Here is an 18415-nt window from a genome sequence, read left to right as displayed (position 1 = left end):
GTAGGGTTCCCTGAACTATGCAGCAGCTTCTCGTTGTGCTCACTTTTACAACTAAATTTAAATACCATAGAAAGGGTCCTGATTGGTTTCTGCTCTTCAGTTAATCCTTGTCTGAGGCCCCAGCTTGGAGAGGGAGATCAGACCCCCTCCTGGGGCGGGCACCTGTGTGACAATTCCAGCAGCATGGTTATTCTATGAGGCTTTTGTAATCAGAACCTCTCTCTGGGGATAGTTTACTGACACTGGAAGTTTGTCATGGTTACAGAGCACTTTGATTTCACAAAAATAAGAGGTCTTCTCTGCTGAGGTGGCAAGTGCTGTTTTGTTTAATACAGATTAACTGGGGAAGAACCACAAGTTCAGTGTTAAAGAGCCAAGATTTCTCTCCCCTCCCTGAGCCAGCCTGCTCAGAAGATAGTGATACGTGTTTATAGTCACTAAATTGAACTGAAGAGAAAGTCAAGTTGGAAGGCATCTGTCTTTGAAAAGAGGCCATCAGAGGCAGGCTCCTGCCCTATCTGCCCATAGAAGTCCTCATATCCCCAGCCATGGGCCCTCTTGGTAATAAACAAATGCAGCTAAGAGTTTGTATTTGGCATAAGAGCCTGATCAATGTTACCTAAAAACAAAATAAAAACAAAAAGGTGACCAAATCTGAGTACTGGGCTTTGGCTCCAGTCAATACGATGCAGGCAAGAGCTGGTGTCCCAGTCTCAGACTAACTTTCTACACCCAAGAAACAACAGCGATTATATCAACCCTGGAACCTCAGTGGGAGGGTCAGCATTTAATGGAAAAGTGCTCTCCTCACAGTTCTCCCCCTGAGCCTGGAGATTAGATGTCTGTGTTGCTATTCCATACCTGACAACAGAAAAAATATATATTTAAATGACATCCAGTGCTGACAAGAATGTTGTACAGATAATACATCAAAATTATGGAGATGCTGTAAATCGATACAAATCTTTGGGAAAATAATTTGCTCATAGATCTTAAAAGTCATAGAAAGTTTTCTACCCTCTCATTCCTGGAAATTTATCCTAGTGGGAAAAAAAATCTAAAATTAGGATACAACTTTGCAAAGTGCACTTATTGTAGCATTATTTTACAAACTATTATAGCAACAGGAAATATCCTAACCGTGCAAGGATAAGAAAGTGTTAGACCATGGTCCAGCCACACAATGGAAAGTATTTATCAATTAAAATTATTATAAAGACTGTAGCATGTGGGAAAGCACTTACAAAGTGCCTGCAGGGGACCCAGGCCACGAGTGGAGGTGGAAGTGCACGGCAGCAGCCCTGGGCAATGGTGGGCGTCCCTGGAGCAGCCGCCTTCCAGCTTGGTGCTGACAAAAGGGTGCCAGCGATGCCTGGATCTCCTGTGAAAGTGAAGATACAGTCAAGCTCCTCACCTCCCACCATGCCACCCCTTCCACCAATAAATCCTGGAGGACCCAGGCCCGTGTCATTCACTCCTACAGCATTGAGCAATGGCATCAACAATTCTCCTCCTACCCTTAGCAGTGCCCCATCACCACCACAAAGATTCAGCAATGGTCCTGCCTCTTCCACATCATCTGCACTAACTAACCAACAGTTGCCAGCCACTCGTGGTGCTCGGCAGCTCAGCAAGTTGAAACGCTTCCTCGCCACTCTGCAGCAGTTTGGCAATGTCATCTCACCTGAGACTGGGGAGAAGGTGCAGACTCTTGTTCTAACACTGGTCAACTCAACAGTAACAATTGAAGAATTCCATTGCAAGCTCCAGGAGGCTACAAACTTTCCTCTTCATCCTTTTTTTATTCCATTCCTCAGGGCCAACCTTTCTCTGCTGCAGCAAGAACTGCTGCACTGCGCTCGGGCTGCCAAGCAGACCCCATCCCAGTACCTGGCTCAACGAGAACACCATCTGCTCAACACAAGTATTGCGTCCCCTGCTGACTCTTCTGAGCTGCTCATGGAAGTGCATGGAAATGGAAAAAGGCCCAGTCCAGAGAGGCGGGAAGAGACCAGTTTTGAAAGAGATGCAATTGCTCCTGAACCTCCTGCCAAGAGAGTGTGTACCATTAGCCCTGCTCCCCGGCACAGTCTTGCCCTCACTGTACCCTTCATGAATGCTGGGGGCCAGTTCCATCCTACTCCTCCGCCTCTTCAGCACTACACCTTAGATGAATCGCAACTTCCCACCTATATCGTGAGCCTAGCAAGATGATAGAACACCGAGAAGTTCGTGATAGACACCACATTCTTAGTCTAAATGGAGGCTATCAAGATGAGTTGGTAGACCACCGTTTGACAGAAAGGGAATGGGCTGATGAATGGAAACATCTTGACCGTGCCCTCAACTGCATTATGGAAATGGCAGAGAAAACAAGGTGCTCCATGGCAGTCCTGCGGCACTGTCAAGAAGCAGACCGTGAAGAACTCAACTACTGGAAAAGACGATTCAACAAAAACACAGAAATGAGGAAAACAGGGAGTGAGTTGGTCTCCAGGCAGCACAATCCTGGGAGCGCAGATTCTCTCAGCAATGATTCTCGCCGGGAATTCAACAGTAGGCAGGGAATAGGATATGTACCTGTGGAGTTTTGGAAAAAGACTGAAGCTGTGAATAAGGTGAAAATTCAGGCCATGTCAGAAGTACAAAAAGCTGTTGCTGAGGCAGAGCAAAAAGCCTTTGAAGTGACTGCAACCGAGAGAGCTAGAATGGAGCAGACAATAGCGGACGTCAAACGGCAGGCTGCAGAGGATGCCTTTCTCGTCATAAACGAGCAGAAGAGTCAACGGAGAACTGCTAGAACTGTGGCCGCAAAGCCAGTGAAACTGCAGTGGCTGCAACATCGCACGATACTGCGGCTGTTTCTGCCCTTACAAAGTGCCCTTACAAAGGCCCTAGTACAAAAACCAGGACAAGAGAGCACCAGAAAAGAAAGCCATAATCTTATTTTTCTTATGAATACTGATATAAAAATAATAAATAAACTGAGCAAATTGAATCCAGCAACATACTAAACACATAATATACCATAGCCAAGTTGGGTTTATTCTAGAAATACAAGGATGATTCAGTAACAGGAAATAATCTGTTCATATAATTCTCCATATTAGATCAAAGGAGGAAAAACACATGATGTCATCTCAACATAGGCTGCAAAAGCATGTAATAAAATAAATCCAACAGTTATTTCCCAATTGAAAATATTTAAATTCTTAGTAAAATAGGAAAAATAAATATTTTCTCAATTATCTGTATATCTAAGCTAAGCTAAGTCGCTTCAGTCATGTCCGACTCTGTGCGACCCCATGGACTGCAGCCTACCAGGCTCCTCCGTCCATGGGATTTTCCAGGCAAGAGCACTATGTATGTAGCTATATTGAGCTTTGGTTATTTAGAACTATAAGAATACAGCAACAGATGAACTGATGAGTTCCTTAAAGACTAACTGAGTGCAATGACTATTCAAAGGTTCAAAGGCAAATCCTGTCCTGATCTTTGCAGATTGTACCTTTAAGTCCAAGTTAGTTTACCTCTATACTCATTAGAATGCTTTGAGCTGCAAATTATTCCCATTCTCAATATTTTCCAGTAGCTTTGCTTTATGCAGATAAGCAATTCCAAGTCTATCAACCCACATGTTCTCACCACTGCCTCCTTCTTACCACCAATCTCCATCTCATTCACCTGTACCAGTAATTTGGGTTTTCCTAAAGATATACCAAGCACATTCCTGCCTTGGGACCTTTGAACTTGCTGTTTCCCCTGTCTAGAAAGTTCTTTCCGCAAATGTTTTAATGGCCCATTCCCTCACTTTATTCACTTGCCTGACCAAACAGCAAGCCTCTCAGATATATGACCCCCAATCGACACTTCCTGTCTTCTTACCCCGCTGGATTACCTGATATCATTCTATGTACTCATGTGTGTACTGTTTTTTTCTGTTAACAGAAATTATGTTTCATGAGGATAGGCACTTTGACCATATTGTTTAGGACAGCGCCGGGCACATAGTAGCTGCTAAGCAGGCAACAGGTTAAGTGAATTGTTGAAATAAAGAGGAAAATATGACTCACACATATTTAAACATCAAGGAACTTGTTATCTCACAAAGCTAAATCCCCAAGGTAGGACTAGGTCCAGGAAATAGTAAAGGTTTTTTTTCTCTTTCTCTGAAATTCTCTATGGTCTTCCCCCTTTAGCATGCCTGCTTTATCCTTAGAAAGAGGCTGCCCGCATGGTCACAAGATGGCTGCAGCAGCACCTAGAGCAACATGCTTTCTCTTTCATGTCCATTTGAGAGAGAGAAAGATTCTCCCTTTATACCAGTCAGAGTTCTCTCATGTTGACACATAAAATTAACCATCATTCCTCACCCATTGTGAAATTAAAGTCCTTCCCTTCCATCTGATTGAGCTCCCTTTGTTCATCACATGCCCACCCCTGACCAACCACTGAAAAGGAGGATTGAATTCCAATTCTGGCTCACATGAATGAGGATCCATCCCTGGAGAAGGGCTAGAGTCAGCCTCTACTGTCTCACAATGGAGGAGTTTCAGGAGGAAAAAGTAGGTGAATCCTTGTCTTAAACAGACAACCAACCATGAACTATAATCTCTGACTTCAGAGAACTCTCAAGCCCAGGAAACCCTTTCTGACAGAGTAACTAGCCTCTTGGGATCTTGAAACACAATTAAACTGTACATGAAACAACAGACTGGTTCCAAATGGAGAAAGGAGTACGTCAAGGCTGTATATTGTCACCCTGCTTATTTAACTTATATGCAGAGTACATCATGAGAAATGCTGGGCTGGATGAAGCACAAGCTGGAATCAAGATTGCTGCAGGAAATATCAATAACCTCAGATACGCAGATGATACCACCCTTATGGCAGAAAGCAAAGAAGAACTAAAAAGTCTCTTGATGAAAATGAAAGAAGAGAGTGAAAAAGTTGGCTTAAAACTGAACATTCAGAAAATGAAAATCATGGCATCCAGTCCCATCACTTCATGGCAAATAGATGGGGAAACAATGGAAATAGTGATAGACTTTATTTTCTTGGGTTCCAAAATCACTGCAGATGGTGACTGCAGCCATGAAATTAAAAGATGCTTCCTCCTTGGAAGTAGAGCTATGACCAACCTGGACAGCGTATTAAAAAGCAGAGACATTACTTTGTAAACAAAGGTCCATCTAGTCAAAGCTATGGTTTTTCCAGTAGCCAGGTATGGATGTAAGAGTTGGACCATAAAGAAAGCTGAGTACTGAAGAACTGATGCTTTTGAACTGTGGTTTTGGAGAAGACTCTTGAGAGTCCCTTGGACTGCAAGGAGATCCAACCAATCCATCCTAAAGGAAATCCATCCTGAATATTCATTGGAAGGACTGATGCTGAAACTGAAACTCCAATATTTTGGCCACCTGATGTGAAGAACTGATTCATTAGAAAAGACCCTGATGCAAAGAACTGACTCATTGGAAAAGCCCCTGATGCTGGGAAAGATTTAAGGTGGGAGGAGAAGCGGAAGACAGAGGATAAGATAGTTGGATGGCATCACTGACTCAATGGACATGAGTTTGAGTAAGCTCCAGGAGTTGGTGATGGACAGGAAAGCTTGATGTGCTGCAGTCCACGGGGTTGCAAAGAGTCGGACATGTCTGAGCAACTGAACTGAACTGATGTCTTGAGTAAAGTACCACTCTTAGACAGGAGACCTGTCTCAAAACCTTTCCTCCTGGGAGAGACTGAGCACTGGGGGAAAGAGAGTCAAATATAACCCTTTCTTGAGGGAAGGAGATGGAAACAGCAGTACAAAACACGTTTCACCAGAGAGCATTTTTCACAAATCAGTGTCAAAACATGAAGCATCTACAAAATAACATATTCCGCCACAGTAATTAAAGGTCATTTACTTCCTATTCAGGCAGTATGAAGAAAGGCAGCATTTCAACACAGGAGAAAATATGTTGTCAGCAAAATCAGCCAGGCTGTAAGTTACTGAGACTATATCACCAGGCACATACCTACACTTGTAAACCAATAGTTCCACTAAAAGTTGCTTTGGTCACAACTCTGACATTAAGGTGATTTCCTAGCAAAAAGAGCCCCAGAGAGACGTTGAAAAACATCTGAAGTATTGTCTACCATTTGAACAATGTTACAACATCCAATGTAACCTGCTGCAAAAGCACAAATCAACTTCTAATGTAGCCTCCCTAGAAAATATTTGATCATTTTTTACAGTGGCTCCTTTTACAGTGAGATGCTTTAAATCTCATATAATTATTTTATTTTTGATTAGCTGTTGAGTTGTCACTAACTATATTAAGCCATTTGGGGATGAATGTTTCACATGCCTTGAAAATGCTACTTTCTCAACATCCGATACATCCAAACTATTGTAAGTTGGCCTCCTTCTCAACCCTCGGCACTGGAGGCTGCAAACAACCATAGCAAAGGCACATATTTTGTTTCTAACACAAAAAAGAGTAAGGTTCTGAGTAAAACTTTCTTGCTTCCTTCTAATTATCTTGCAAGGGTATCTTCTTCAAAGGGGCTACTGTTTACTCACATGACATGGGTCTAAATATTATCCAACATTTGTAAGCTATTTCATGAAAAAACATCCACTAATTTTGTAATAAATGAGAGGGAATTGGAGAAGATTTGAAGACACCCAACATTGCCAGAAAATTTACTAGCCAGAAAATTTGATACAAGTTGCCCCAGAACACAGCCAGCAAGGGACAGAGCTGGAGAATCCAGCCCAGGTCTTCATCCTCCGTAACAGGGCTCCCACCACAGGAAGGCTCGCCCCTCAGCCAGGCAGCCTCGTCCCTTTCTGGTGTACCCTTCTGTACACATAGTGGGCTTCTGCTCATGTGCTACAGCAAGGCACAAATTCACTCTAAGTTTCCTTTCATCCAAAGCGAAGTCCTAGTGAAGATTTAAACATTCATAAGGAGATACACGTAGATATCCCATGAGGATATATATAGATATATCCAACCTAAAGTTGTTCAAAAGAATCATAGCTTTTCCTAGTTCCGATAGGACTGAAACTACACATTAGTAGAGAAACTAATCTCTAGGTCTACTTGATTTTATTCAGCAGAAATCAGGGACCAACGTCAGCCAAATTGTAGAAAGCAGAGAGTCAGACTGAGGCAAGATTAGGAGGTTTCCAAGACTGCTCCGGGCTTCCCTTGTGGTTCAGTTGGTAAAGAATCCACCTGCAATGCAGGAGACTTAGGTTTGATCCCTGGGTTGGGAAGGTCCTCTGGAGAAGGAAAGGCTACCCACTCCAGTATTCTGGCCTGGAGAATTCCATGGATGTGTAGTCCATGGGGTCGCAAAGAGTCGGACACTGCTGAGCGACTTTCACTTTCAGGACTGCTCTAAGGCAAGGGGCTTGAGAGGTTGTAGACAAAGTGAGTCAGGAAATGAAGCAGGAGTCTGAACTGGATGAGAGAATGCGGACAAGGGAGAGCTGACAGGCCATGGAGTCCTTGCAGCAAGGGCCAGGTCACGTTTGTCTCTGAATCCCAGCTTCTGGCATAGTCAATGCTCATCAGTACATACTGAATTTATGATGTATGAAAGAAATGGATGAAAGAATTTATATATACCATGAATGTACACACACACATGGGCATACACACACAGAGAATTGGGGGGGGGCGCTTATACACTAGAACACTAGGATCATCGTTAGACAAAACTCACCATTATTATTCATCCTTGTTAATTCTTGTCTCAGATGGATACTTCTTTGCTTCCTTTGCTCTGACCCTTTAAAATCTAAGACTTTGACGCTCAAACTCTGCTTTCTGGGGAACCCAAGCAAGGGCAGGTAAGTCTCCTGGGAGGCGTCTAGAAAAGAATCTCCTCTCTAGTGGAAAGAGACCTATAAAGAGAAATTGTTCTTTCTTCTTTTGGATGCAGTAACATGAAGACATGACGCCTGGAACTGAGGCAGCCATCTAGTAAGCAAGAGAAAAGTTTGCGAAGGAAAACCAGCGTGTTAAGGACAGTGGTGTGATAAGATCAAAGTCATTGCATCCAACCTTCAGACTTCTTATTATGTGAATTTATAAATATTTGCAGTATTTAAGCCATTGTTAGTCCAATTTTCTGTTAGTTGCCGCCCTATTCCACCTGTTACAATGAGACCAACAGAGTGGGATCCCTCACCTGCCAGCTGTAACTCACACGATGTTGTTGCAACAAGGCGGTAGCACTGAATTCACTTAAATTGAAATAGTCATGTATTTAGGTCAGGAAGTTCAGAAGCACAATAACTTAGGTGGGTTCATAAGTATATTGTTGACAATATTTCTGACCAGCTAATTTAGGAGGACCTGATGTAAACAGAGATAAAATCTAAGCCTCATTTCAGCCAATAATCTGACCCCCTCTTCTTTTTTATTGAGAAATCAATAAAACTAATTCATGTAAAGTGAAAAGGGGAAGTGTTAGTCACTCAGTCATATCCGACTCTTTGGGACCCCATGGACTGTAGCCCACCAGGCTCCTCTATCCATGGAACTCTTTAGGCAAGAATACTGAAGTGGGTTGCCATTTCTTTCTCCAGGGGATCTTCCAGACCCACGGAATGAGCCTGGGTCTCCTGCATTGCAGGCAGACTCTTTACTGTCTGAGCCACCAGGGAAGCCCACATAAAATGGTTTGCAATTTGTATTTGTTGATCTTACATTGTACCAGCCACTATGTTAAGCACTCTACATATATTATCTCTTTGATCCTCAAAACAACCCTATGAAATAGGGAATATTATCATTTTCATTTTATAAATGAGGAAAGGCAAGCTGAAAAGAAGCATCAGATTTCCATCTTGCCATAAATTTCTTCTCTGTTATAATCTCATCCTTTGATATAAATGTTAATGAGTAATGAAATACACAAATATCAGAACACAAGAGAAAGACAGAAAAGCAAGAGACTTCAATAACCCAATCTTAGAATAAGTTAGTCAGTGCTTTGGCAAACAAAGCCAACATGTTCAGAACTTAGAATAAGCTAATATGGAAAAATCCACTTTACATAAGTTTCTTCCAACTCCATTATTCAGTTTCTCTCCAGCAGGCTCTGAGTGGGTTTCTATCTTACCTCTTCCATGACTAGATACTGGGAAGGTTTCCTTAGAAAGGATACCTACCTATTAACAAAAAAAAATTTCCAGTCATTTCCAAAGTTTCCCCTAGAGAATTAATCTTCTTCTAATTCGTGTTCATAAGCTGCCAATCAGATGTCATCAATAGTAATGAAATCCATATCATTAAAATATAAAACTTTTAAAAGCCCATCTGTAAAAAGACAACAAAAGACATGTTTGTTTACTTTAGGAAAACATAGTAACTCTGTGCTAATTAGTCAACTTCCCAACTAAATCAGAATTTCTATTATTCATGACTATGACATTTGATCAAAGGAAAATACTAGGACTACTTGTGGCTTATTTCTCCACAATCTTTTCCCTGGTAGTTAAGCCAAACAGAAATTTCATTACCTGGTTTCTAGTTACACAATAATGAACCAGACTGTTCTGAAATCTCAGACATCACAGCCAAGGATTTTTGAGAGGGGTTGTAGATGAGTCAGGAAAATCAGAAAATAATAGTAATGGGCAATGGTTTTTAGGAATAATTTGTCAAGTGGAGGGGAAAAGAAAAGGTTGTAAGTAGGGATTTTTCAGGGCAGTAATAGAATTGCATAATCTCTCCTCTTAGGAACTCGTCACTCAAATTCACTAAGGTTCCAAGATGGCTTTAGGATAATGTGGTATCCTAGTAAGTTTTCCAGTTCCCTGTAAGGTATATTCTATAGAAGTCCTCATCACTTAGTCTGTTTAGAAAAGCAATGATTGTTGCTTAGAGGTGGCCTCTTGGACTCATTCTCCTTATGGGACATGAAGAAATATATACAAGAAACTCCTTATATGGAAGTTTCATTTGATGATGAGAGGAAGAGCTGCAGGACTACAGATGCCACACAGAAACGTGCCAGCAAAGACATCAGAGAGGAATTTAAGGCCCAGATAAACTCATTTAAGCATATTTATGCATCTAGCTGGTAAAGAATCTGCCTGTGATGTGGGAGACCAGGGTTCGATCCTTGGATTTGGAAGATCCCTTGGAGAAGGGAACAGCAACCCACTCGACCATTCTTGCTTGGAGAATTTCATGGACAGAGGAGCCTGGCAGGCTACAGTCGATGAGGTCGCAAAGAGTCGGACACGACTGAGCAACTAACACACACACACACACACACACATACACACACACACGCATCTACTTGAAGAAAATGATAATCAAGAACACTGAGAGACAAGTGGAATCATATCATGCATTTTACATACATCATCTGTCCCAACAACAGCTCCATAAAATTGGTGATGTTAACCCCTTCTTACAGGAAGAGAGAATAATAAACTACCAAGAGTATTTAAAATTTTAAATATCTCAATCATTGTCTATCCTACGTACATATTAGTTTGTACTTTGCTTCAGATGAGAATTTTGAAATTAAAGACTTTCTCACATGAAATCGTTGAGAACAAGAGTAACACTGGAATGCACATGAGGAACACAGACTTTTTTTCTAGACCACAGATTCTCAAACTCTGATCTCAGGATCCTTTTATTCTCTAAAAATTATTGAAGACTCCCAAGAGCTTTTGTTCATGTACGTTCTAACTGTTAAATCCTTTCATTTCTACCTTTCACCCTCATTTCATCCTTTCATTCTCATTCATGGCACATATTCATAGATATACTCTAACGTTCAACTACTAATCAGTTCTAAAATAACAATAAAAAGCTCATTACATGTTAACATAAATAACACATTTTGTGGGAAAAATATATTTTCCCAAAAAAAGTAGTAAGGAAAACTGCTCTGTTTCACTCATTTACAAGTTGCTATAAGAGCTGGCATATAAAAACATCTGGATTCTTAAAGGTACTTTTATATTCAATCTGTTGTAACACATTGTTTATGTTGACGTATATGATGACAAGCTAGTCTCATAATGATACATAGTTGGGAATGAGAGAAATATTTTCATACTCTTCAGATGTTTATTTTTAACGTTTTAAAAATTACAGTTAATTTATAATGCCCTGTTAGTTTCAGGCGTACACCCAAGGATTCAGTTATACACGTGTGTGTATACAGCTACTCTCTTTCAGATTCTTTTCCATTATATGTTATTACAAGATATAGAATATAATTCCCTGTGCTATACAGTAGGTCTTTGATCATTTATCGATTCCATATATGGTAGTGTGTGTATGTTAATCCCAAATTCTTAATTTATCCCTCCCCTCCCCCATACCCCTCCTTGCTATCCTCCTTATGTAACTAAAAGTTTGTTTTCTATGTCTGTTAGTCTATTTCTGTTTTGTAAAGAAGTTCATTTATATTAATTTTTTAGATTCCACATGTAAATGATACCATATGATATTTGTCTTCCTCTGTATGACTTACTTCAGTTAATATGATAATCTCTAGGACCATCCAGTTTGCTGCAAATGGCATTATTTCATTCTTTTTATGGCTGAGTAATAGTCTATTATGTATGTGCATATATATATTCATACATATATAATATATGCACCATTTTTTATCCATTCATCTGTTGATGGATATTTAGGTTGCTTCCATGCCTTGGCTATTATAAATATTGCGCTGTGAACACTGGGGTGCATTTATCTTTTCTAATTAGGGTTTTTCTCCAGATATATGCCCCGGAGTGGGACTGCAGGGTCATACGTTAGCTCTACCTTTAGTTTTTCAAAACATCCTCCATATTCTTCTCTATAGTGGCCATATCAATTTACATTCCCACCAACAGTGAAGGAGGGTTCCTTTTTCTCCACACCCTGCTCAGCAATTATAATTTATAGAGCTTTTAATTATGCCATTCTGACTGGTGTGGGGAGATACATTACTATAGGTTTAATTTGTATTCTCTCATGATTCTCTTTTCAGTTTAAATTAGGTCTCAGTTGTTGATTTTAGTTTTTATTTCCATTACCCTAGAAGACGGATCCAAAAAAAGAAAACATTACTGTGATGATAAAGCATATTCTTTGGTACTAAACCAAAGCTCAACAAGTGGCAGTTTCTTTAAGGTTGGTTTGTAACATAGAATCTGAAACTACATCAATGAACTTTTTGTAGTGAATTACATTAAAATCCATTTGTCTCTCTTGCACTTTAAATAGTTTACCCAGGCATGATATCGTCACATACTGCATTGGTGATTGAGAAAACATTAGTTGACTGAATTGTGCAAATGTTCTGAGAGTTCATAAATTTCATCATACAACATAAAAATAAAATCACATTCATTCATTCCACCAATACTCTGATCAGAAAAGTCTTTAAATTTCTTGGAAGCTGACAAGGTCACAGTAGTGGATATGTTTTCCAAAATTCTAATTTTCCCTTAAAATTTCAAATTTCATTTTGCCAACCAACACTATCAGTTATTTTCCTTGAAGTGATAGGTTCACTTGAAATTTTTGGCAGAAAATATATGCAAAATACCCAATGCTAAGTAACCACAACTGGTCTTTCACTCTTTCAAGTAAAAATGATGCCCCATGAAAAATCAGCTAATTCAACTCCCAACTCAAACAAGTGCTACTTCTGAAGATAATCATATTTCAATATGTAACAGAAGTGCTGTATATACACTTTCCATATCATCACACAAATATTAAAATTGTTCAAGGAATGAGAATTTTAGTAAAATTTGCCATTTTTACTGCTTTATGAATGACATTCTTAATTGAAACTAGCATGCTTTTTTATGAGAGTTGGACCATAAAGAAGGCTGAGCACCAAAGAATTGATGCTTTTGAACTGTGGTGTTGGAGAAGACTCTTAAGAGTCCCTTGAACTGCAAGGAGATCAAACCAGTCAATACTAAAGGAAATCAACCTTGAATGTTGATTGGAAGGACTAATGCTGCAGCTGAAACTCCAATACTTTGGCCACCTAATGTGAAGAGCCAATTCATTAGAAAAGATCCTGATGCTGGGAAAGATTGAAGGCAGGAAGAGAAGGGGATGACAGAGGATGAGATGGTTGGATGGCATCACTGACTCACTGGATGAGTTTGAGCAAGCTCTGGGAGATGGTGAAGGACAGGGAAACCTGGTGTGCTGCAGTCCATGAGGTAGCAAGGAGGTGGACATGACTGAGCAACTGAACAACAACAACACTATATTATTATATATCATAGATTTTATATATTTGAAAAAAAGAGAACCTCAATCTTATTGGACTTCCCTGGTGGCTCAGATGGTAATGAATCTGTCTGTAATGCAGCTTTTGATCACTGGGTCAGGAAGATCCCCTGGAGAAGGGACTGGCTATCCACTGCAGTATTTTTGCTTGGAGGATTCCATGGACAGAGAAGCCTGGCAGGCTCAGTCTTATTAATTTTTTCCTTTTCTTGAAAAAAATAACATATTTACATTATTTTAAAAGCAAATCAACATTAGAAGTCTAACTCCTACCCTGTCCCCCACTCATGCAGTTCTGCCCTCACCCACTACAGGGAACCGTTTATATTAATGTCTTACTTATCCTTACAGTATTTCATTAGGCAAATGAAGAGAAATGCCGCCCAAAATCTTATTTTCTCCTCTGTTTTTTTTTAAGTAAGCCTACAGTATAAACTCTTTCCAGTATTGCTTTTTCCATCCAATAATATGCCCTAGAGATCTCACCTTATCATTTCATAGAGATCCCCCTCATCCTTTATTACCAGCTGCATGTCATGCCATAGTATCGTCGTCATGCCATAGTATCGTCCTTTATTCCCCTATTGCTTCAATGTCTCCAATCTTCTGCTGCCACAAACTACACTTTCATGAATAACTGAACATATACATGAATGTTTCTTTTTTTAAGGGTTTCACATGTGGTTTATTTCATTTGTATTTCAGCTGTGTAGTTAGCATTTAAGTTTTGCTTTTAGTACTTATTTACATTCATGTGCACAGAGTTTAAAAATAGCATCTTTTGGGTGTGTGATTTTTTTTTACCAATTTTTATTTGAGTATAGTTGCTTTACAATATTGTGTTAGTGTCTGCTGTACAGCTAGGTGAATCAGTTATATATATACAGACATCGTCTCTTTTTCAGATTTCCTTTCCAATTAGGTCACCACAGATCACTGAGTAGAGTTCCCTGTGCATCCTTTAAAATTATGGTTTTCTCCAGATACATGCCTAGGAGTGGGATATATGAAAGCTCTATTTTTACTTTTTTAAGGAGCCTTAATACTGTTCTTCATAGTGGCTGCTTCTTAAACCTAGACTTTCACCTCCTGATCAGGAAGAAAGTATAAGCATGCTTGTAGTCTGATCCCACAGCCAACAACTTGATCCCTTTAGCTTCCAATGTTTCATCCTAGTTTTTAAGGAGACCAATTTGTGTTTCTGTCTCCCTTTGTCTGTCTCTTCTAAGGGCACCTAACATTGGTTTTAGGATCCAACCTAAATCCAGGGTGATCTCACTCAAGATCCTCAACTTAATTCCCTCTGCAAAGATCCATTCCATGTAGAGTCACATTCACAAGTTCTGGCTGGATATATTCTTTGCCTCTGGACAAGTGACAGTGAAGGCTTGATGATCAAAAATAATGTGATATAACTTGACCTGAATAGGAACCTACTCCAATGGAGCTAATAAAATAAAAATTACCTTTGTCTTTTTTTTTTTTTTCTTAAGAACTGGCAATTTCTACTCAGCAAGAGACTCTAAGACTGCCTCTTTCCCACATCAGCTGAAATTACTGTTAACCATACAATCTTGTCCCTGGAAGCCCTGCCTCCTATCCACCCAAAAAATTAAAACACAGTTTTAACTAAAGTTGATCAGAAAGTTGGACAAAGGCTCTTAGGAATAACTACAAGGCAAGACCACTCACAATTGAGGGCACTTTCCTAATAAAAAGGTAAAAAGTGAACCTTTCAAAAGACAAAGAATATATTTGCATGACAGTGGAGAATAAGAGCCTAGCTGAAACTGAGGAATGTATTGACCTAGATGAAATGGAAACATGTGTAAGGATGGATGCTACAAATGCAATAGCAATTTCCCAAGCAGAAGAATGAGTCATTCGGTCAACTGAGATGTTAGGACACTAAGATATAAGGACATGCCTGTGGCATCCAGGAAATCATACTGAATTAAGCTCATGAGATACATACCAAGTTAGACAGGCATGATCCTTAGGGCACTCAAATGTCTATAGATTTTTCATCCTGGCATTTGCCATAGAGAAATATTCCAGGTTAGTAGAGACCAAACATGAATGCCAAGCAGCACTCTTGAGCCTTGGGAGGACCCCAACCTGGGATCCCAAGGCTCACCTTCAGGGTGTGTCCCCAGAAGTGGACAAAGTCATGGAATCCCATGGCCAGCTTGACTTGTTGGCAGCAGAACAGGGTTGTCATGAGGGCCTTCTAGACTGAAGCATCTTTATCATATGTCAGGATGCTTGGACAGCCTGGCTGCCACCCTAGGGGACAACCATCATCATCATCCTCCTCCTCTCAAAGGTCAGACTGCTGGAGGGTACTCACAGGCAGTGGCCCAACAGCCTGCTGGGGAAAACATGTTTTCAAATGGATTGACAATCACAAAGCACAAACCCAACACCAAATGATCCATCCCTAATACCCCTCTAGGCCACTCACAGTCCTCCTTGCTGCTAATACTTTCCAGAAACCCCAAGCCCAAATCTTCACCCAGTGGCTTGGTTTCAATTTGCTCTATTCGCTCAGCAGAGGGATGGAACCCCACAGGCATATAAATATGAAGAGAAAAGAAACCTATCCATGATGATGGAACAACAGCATCAGAACAACACCAACAAACTTGTCCTAAAAGGTAACTGTCATCAAATAGTTTTCTGTGCCCCTAACATACTGTTGGGAGTATAAAACGTTTTACTCAGCACTTAGGGAATCAAAGTGAGTCAACTGTTAACTTCCCTTAATTCAGCTTGGTGGAAGGCATACAGAAAATCTATTAAGATGAATTTGGGTATGTAGAAGTGGGGTCCTGCCATAACAAATATGAGCATGGTCTTGGAGCCTGGAAGACTTTTGAGGCACATGAGAGAGAAAACCTAAATTGACTCCAATAGACTGTTAGTAGAAGAGACTTGAAGACACTGTTTGTTAAGGCTCTGAAGGAAGTGAGGAGCAAGTTACCGGAAACTGGAGAAAGGGAGATGCTTGCAGTGGCAGAAAGCTTTGCAAAGGTCTCCTGCAGTTACGTCAAAAAAAAAATGTAAGGATTGACCTTGGTTATTTAGCCAAAGAGATTTCCAAGCAAAATAAAGAAGGTACCACCTGGCTTCTTCTTGCCATTTGTACAATAGTAAAATGCACTGGGAGACCAGTGAATTGGAGGCGGGGGGTGGAACTGTTAAATCAAGAACCAGGACTTAATGACTTTTTTAAATTATTAGACTTTTTGTATGTTGAAAGATACTAAAATTAAGAAATGGCTTCCTTGCACTGTCAGGAAAATGTGGCACGGGAAAAAAAGCCAAGGATGTGACTTTTGTTAAAATCTCAAGACAGAGTTGCAGAATAGTATTCAGTCACACAAAATGTCCTCTCAAGACACCAAGGCTTTGTCTCCCAGATTCTCTTAATCACACCAAATAGCCATTGAATGAAACCAAGAATCCAACCCAGGGATTGAACCCAGGTCTCCCACATTGCAGGCAGATTCCTTATCAGCTGAGCCACCAAGGAAGCTCAGTGGGGATCTTAGGAGCCTCCTATCTCAGCCATCGCACCAGGGGCACAGGTAGAAAAGGGCTACCTCACAAAGATCTGCGAGTGTGGACTCATTCAATGAAATGAACCCCAGTCCTAGTGGAATCCAAGGAAGACCCATTATGTTTTCAAAAAAGTTATTTTAGCAAAAGTCCTGCCAGATTGGACTGAAGGAACTAGAGATAAATCCCTAGTGGCTCAGTCGGTAAAGAATCTGCCTGCAATGCAGGAGACTGCCTGCAGCGTAGAAGACCTGGGTTCGAGCCCTAGATTGGGAAGATCCCCTGGAAGAGGAAATGGCAACCCACACCAGTATTCTTGACTGGAGACCCCCCATGGAAAGAGAAGACTGGCAGGCTACAGTCCATGGGGTCACAAAGAGTGGGACATGACTTAGTGACTAAATCACCATCACTAAGTGAAAAGAGGCATTTGAACTCACAAAATCCTACTCACAAGAAGTAGGCTAATAGGACTATTAAGCTACAAAGAGTACCATCTTTCACTAAAAAAATAAAATAAAGAATCATTCAGGGGATGAAACCAAGATCTCAAAGAACAGGGCCAATTTGTACCTCCCATTTCGCCCTTTTTGAACAGAACTATCTATATCTATAGCCTTCATCCTCTGCCTATATTCCACAGTTGTAGGGTGCAGGGACAAGGGGTGGATAAGTTGTCTCTCTAGTTTTAAAAATCCATCAATGTAGAGGAATTTTACCCAAAGTGCACTTTCTGATTTGGATAACGAGATGCTGGACTCTGAACAGAGGCTGTAATGAGAAATGGGATAAGACTCTGAACAGAAAGTTTTGGCCACAGCAATCAGAGCAGAAAAAGAAATAAAAGGAATCCAAATTGGAAAAGAAGAAGTAAAACTCTCACTATTTGCAGATGACATGATCCTCTACATAGAAAACCCTAAAGATTCCACCAGAAAATTACTTGAAATAATCAATGACTATAGTAAAGTTGCAGGATGTAAAATCAACACACAGAAATCCCTTGCATTCCTATACACTAATAATGAGAAAACAGAGAGAGAAATTAAGGAAACAATTCCATTCACCATTGCAACGGAAAGAATAAAATACTTAGGAATATATCTACCTAAAGAAACTAAAGACCTATATATAGAAAACTATAAAACACTGGTGAAAGAAATCAAAGAGGACACTAACAGATGGAGAAATATACCATGTTCATGGATTGGAAGAATCAATATAGTGAAAATAAGTATACTACCCAAAGCAATTTATAGATTCAACGCAATCCCTATCAAGCTACCAACAGTATTCTTCACAGAGCTAGAACAAATAATTTCACAATTTGTATGGAAAAACAAAAAACCTCGAATAGCCAAAGCGATCTTGAGAAAGAAGAATGGAACTGGAGGAATCAACCTACCTGACTTCAGGCTCTACTACAAAGCCACAGTTATCAAGACAGTATGGTACTGGCACAAAGACAGAAATATAGATCAATAGAATAAAATAGAAAGCCCAGAGATAAATCCACGCACATATGGACACCTTATCTTTGACAAAGGAGGCAAGAATATACAATGGATTAAAGACAA

General features: G+C 40.2%; 1 pseudogene; it reads left to right on the top strand.

Moving 5' to 3' along the window:
* The first annotated feature begins 1308 nt into the window (after positions 1-1308).
* LOC102279280 (protein CBFA2T2 pseudogene) lies at positions 1309-2898 on the top strand (annotated as a pseudogene).
* Positions 2899-18415: the final 15517 nt, after the last annotated feature.

Source organism: Bos mutus, chromosome 10 (genome assembly GCF_027580195.1).
Source record: "Bos mutus isolate GX-2022 chromosome 10, NWIPB_WYAK_1.1, whole genome shotgun sequence".
In the NCBI taxonomy this organism is placed as follows: domain Eukaryota; kingdom Metazoa; phylum Chordata; class Mammalia; order Artiodactyla; family Bovidae; genus Bos; species Bos mutus.
This window is presented reverse-complemented; position numbering and strand designations above follow the sequence as displayed.